The sequence below is a fragment of the Gossypium arboreum genome, unplaced genomic scaffold (assembly GCF_025698485.1).
Source record: "Gossypium arboreum isolate Shixiya-1 unplaced genomic scaffold, ASM2569848v2 Contig00370, whole genome shotgun sequence".
NCBI lineage: Eukaryota > Viridiplantae > Streptophyta > Magnoliopsida > Malvales > Malvaceae > Gossypium > Gossypium arboreum.
The window spans coordinates 434-5,000 of record NW_026440486.1 but is presented as its reverse complement, the minus strand read 5'-3'; the positions used below and the strand labels follow the sequence as shown (position 1 = coordinate 5,000).

The following is a 4,567-nucleotide window of genomic DNA, read 5'->3' as shown; positions in this document are numbered from 1 at the left end:
CCACCATCGGCAACCTAGGCCCTTGGTCGTGCGAGAGCCTCGGCACCATCGGCACCTAGGCCCTTGGTCGCGGGGGAGCCTCGGCACCATCGGCACCTTGGTGCTTGATGTGCGGAGCCTCGGCACCATCGGCAACCTAGGCCCCTGGTCGTGCGGGAGCCTCGGCACCATCGGCAACCTAGGCCCTTGGTCGTGCGAGAGCCTCGGGACCATCGGCACCCAGGCCCTTGGTCGTGCGGGAGCCTCGGCCACCATCGGCACCTAGGCCCTTGATGTGCGGGAGCCTCGGCACCATCGGCAACCTAGGCCCCTGGTCGTGCGGGAGCCTCGGCACCATCGGCACTTTGGTGCTTGATGTGCGGGAGCCTCGAACACCATCGGCAACCTCGGCCCTTGGTCGTGCGGGAGCCTCGGCACCATCGGCACCTTGGTGCCTTGGATGCGGGAGCCTCGAGCAGCATTGGCACCTTGGTGCTTGATGTGCGGAGCCTCGACACCATCGGCAACCTAGGACGTTGGATGTGCGGGTGCCTCGAGCAGCAGGGCACCCCGGTGGCTCGGATGTGCGGGCTAAAGAAAAGTGTCCCCGCTTCGCATATACGAATGTTGCCCGCAGCAGATTGACGAAGTTTTTTAGCTCTTTAAGGGTAGAGATCCGCTGCCCCGACGTGGCCCCCTCGAACCCGAGGTGGGTGCGTCCGCAGCCCCACGGGGTCGGATAGTCCCGCAATGACTCACCAACGGTGGTGGGTCAATCGCCGGCGCTAGTGGCCGGGTGATGATTTTCCGGCCGGTCAAGCCTGTGCCCATAGAAATGTAGCCAACGACTTCAAGACCAGGTTCCCTATATCGGGCAAAGATCTCTTGGGGTGGCTTATGCATTGCTATGGGCTCGAGCTTGGCTTGCCCATTCTCCCCCGTCATGTTAAGGACGCCTTGTGCCTTCCAAGTCGGCGACCCATCGGCGCCTTGGCCTTGCCAAGGCCTTGCCTGCATTCGAAGTTGCCCGTGACCCCAGCATCAAGTCCCTTTGACGGCAACGGCTCACCGGGGGCGTAAGTTGAGTTTGTAGGCTCGGTCTTGGCTTGACCAAGTCCCAATGGGATTTTGTCCTCGTAGTTCTCGTGCCAAGCGTTTGTGGTGTGCCCTCGTTTCATTGTTCCTTCCGCCCCTACCAATACATTGGTTGGGTGGGTTGTTGGCCGGTGTGCGTGGGTGCTACCACTAGTACGCAATGGGCATATGAGTGGTGTTTTGTTGTGTGTATTGGCAGGCTCCATGCTACCCGCATCGAACTGTCGAGCCACACTCCTCTTCATTAACTCCCTTGTTCTAATTGAACCTGTGGGATGCGATCGGGATCCCGTGTTGCGTACCTAAGCCGATGGAATTATTGATGTGTTGCCGTCCCTTCTCCATCTCGTGCCCTTTGGGTGCGTGGTGGACCACAATCGTGCCCTGTGTCCCGAGTGTGCCCCTTAAATCGGTGTGGCCTCGTCGGTGCACTGGTGCTCGTTCGTGCTTTCGGATGCGGAAAATATTTTGAGAGTAGGGTTTAGGCCCTTGTCTCTCGATGCCTATGCATTTTGTCTCTTGACACGGACGATGCTCGTGCTCGTTATGGCTCTTCGTTGCTCACGCGGCATGTTGAGAGCCATGCAAAGGTCGACGTCGCGAGGAATGCTACCTGGTTGATCCCGCCAGAGTCATATGCTTGTCTCAAAGATTAAGCCATGCATGTGTAAGTATGAACAAATTCAGACCGTGAAACCGCGAATGGCTCATTAAATCGCTTATAGTTTGTTTGATGGTATTTGCTACCGGATAACCGTAGTAATTCTAGAGCTAATACGCAACAAACCCCGACTTCGAAGGGATGCATTTATTAGATAAAGGTCGACGCGGCTTTGCCCGCTGTTCGATGATTCATGATAACTCGACGGATCGCACGGCCTTTGTGCCGGCGACGCATCATTCAAATTTCTGCCCTATCAACTTTCGATGGTAGGATAGTGGCCTACTATGGTGGTGACGGTGACGGAGAATTAGGTTCGATTCCGGAGAGGGAGCCCGAGAAACGGCTACCACATCCAAGGAAGGCAGCAGCGCGCAAATTACCCAATCCCGACACGGGAGGTAGTGACAATAAATAACAATACCGGCTCTATGAGTCCGGTAATTGAATGAGTACAATCTAAATCCCTTAACGAGGATCCATTGAGGGCAAGTCCGGTGCCAGCAGCCGCGGTAATTCCAGCTCCAATAGCGATATTTAAGTTGTTGCGCTTAAAAGCTCGTAGTTGGACTTAGGGGTGGGTCGGCCGGTCCGCCTCACGGTGAGCACCGGTCTGCTCGTCCCTATCGCCGGCGATGCGCCTCCTGGCCTTAATTGGTCGGGTCGTTCCTCCCAAGGCTGTTACTTTGAAGAAATTAGAGTGCTCAAAGCAGCCTACGCTTGTATACATTAGCATGGGATAACATCATAGGATTTCGATCCTATTGTGTTGGCCTTCGGATCGGAGTAATGATTAACAGGACAATGGGGCATTCAGATTTCATAGTCGAGGTGAAATTCTTGGATTTATGAAAGACGAACAACCGCGAAAGCATTTGCCAAGGATGTTTTCATTAATCAAGAACGAAAGTTGGGGGCTCAAGACGATCGACACCGCCCTAGTCTCAACTATAAACGATGCCGACCAGTGGATCGGCGGGATGTTGCTTTTAGGACTCCGCCGCACCTTATGAGAAATCAAAGTCTTTGGGTTCCGGGGAGTATGGTCGCAAGGCTGAAACTTAAAGGAATTGACGGAAGGGCACCATCAGAGGGAGCCTCGCGGCTTAATTTGACTCAACACGGGAAACTTACCAGTCCGCATATAGTAAGGATTGACAGATCGAGAGCTCTTTCTTGATTCTATGGGTGGTGGTGCATGGCCGTTCTTAGTTGGTGGAGCGATTTGTCCGGTTAATTCCGCTAACTAACGAGACCTCACCGCTAACTAGCTACACGGAGGTGATCCTTCGTGGCTAGCTTCTTAGAGGGACTATGGCCTTTAGGCCACGGAAGTTTGAGGCAATAACAGTCCGTGATGCCCTTAGATGTTCTGGGTCGCACGCGCGCTAATCGATGTATTCAACGAGTCTATAGCCTTGGCCGACAGTGCCCGTAATCTTTGAAATTTCATCGTGATGGGGATAGATCATTGCAATTGTTGGTCTTCAACGAGGAATTCCTAGTAAGCGCGAGTCATCACTCGCTGACTACGCCCCCGCCTTTGTACACACCGCCCGCCGCTTCCTACCGATTGAATGGTCCGTGAAGTGTTCGGATCGCGGCGACGTGGCGGTTCGCTGCCCGCGACGTCGCGAGAAGTCCACCGAACCTTATCATTTAGAGGAAGGAGAAGTCGAATAAGGTTTCCGTAGGTGAACTCATGGAAGGATCATTGTCGAAACCCGCCAGCGTAACGACCCGTGAACGCGTTGTATACAACATCGGAGGTGGTGCGGTGCATCGTTGTTCGCCCCCACCCCCGCGCGTCGGAGCGGCCGGTCTTGTCATCCCTTTGCCCATTGGGGGGGTGAGATGTCGATCAACTTCTTCGATGCAAAACGAATAAACCCCGCGCGAATCGCGCCAAGGAATCGAATGAAAAGGGACACATCTCTTGTCGCCGCACCGCTCATGTGTCGCGCTTCAGTTGATGTTGTTCTTTGTCGCAGTATATAGAACGACTCTCGGCAACGGATATCTCGGCTCGTGATCGATGAAGAACGAGCGAAATGCGATACTTGGTGTGAATTGCGTAATCCCGTGAACCATCGAAGTCTTTGAACGCAAGTTGCGCCCAAGCCATTAGGCCGAGGGCACGCCCGCCTGGGTGTCACGCATCGTCGCCTCTATCTAACCCCGATCCTCGACTCGCTGGACCGCTGGCGAAATTGGCCTCCGTGCGCCACAACCAGCGGTTGGCCTAAATTCGAGTCCTCGACGACATAATCGCCGCGACGATCGGTGGTAATGCCGCAAGCAAACCTCGTCGAGTCGCGGCGCTGTTCACGATCGAGACCCTTAAACCCTTTCGCATCGTGATCGCGACCCTGTGTCAAAGCGGATTACCCGCCGAGTTTAAGCATATCAATAAGCGGAGGAAAAGAAACTTACCAGATTCCCTAGTAACGGCGAGCGAACCGAAAAGCCCACTTGAGAATCGGGCGCCACCGCGCTCAATTGTAGTCCGGAGAAGCGCCTCACGGCGGACCGCCCAAGTCCCCGGAAAGGGGCGCCGAGAGGGTGAGAGCCTGTCGCGTTCGGACTCGCCGCACCACGAGGCGCCGCTTCACGAAGTCGGGTTGTTTGGGAATGCAGCCTAATCGGGCGGTAAATTCCGCCCAAGGCTAAATACGGTGAGAGACCGATAGCTAACAAGTACCGCGAGGGAAAGATGAAAAGGACTTTGAAAAGAGAGTCAAAGAGTGCTTGAAATTGTCGGAGGGAAGCGGATGGGGCCGGCGATGCGCCTTGGCCGGATGTGGAACGGCGAGAGCCGGTCCGCCGATCGGC

At 55.2% G+C, this 4,567-nt stretch overlaps 1 non-coding gene across 1 annotated transcript; it reads left to right on the top strand.

The window, feature by feature from the left end:
* The first annotated feature begins 3,736 nt into the window (after positions 1–3,736).
* On the top strand, positions 3,737–3,890 carry LOC128288993 (5.8S ribosomal RNA). Its single transcript, XR_008278845.1, has one exon. It is a non-coding gene; the product is annotated as a 5.8S ribosomal RNA (ribosomal RNA).
* The last annotated feature ends 677 nt before the right edge of the window (positions 3,891–4,567 follow it).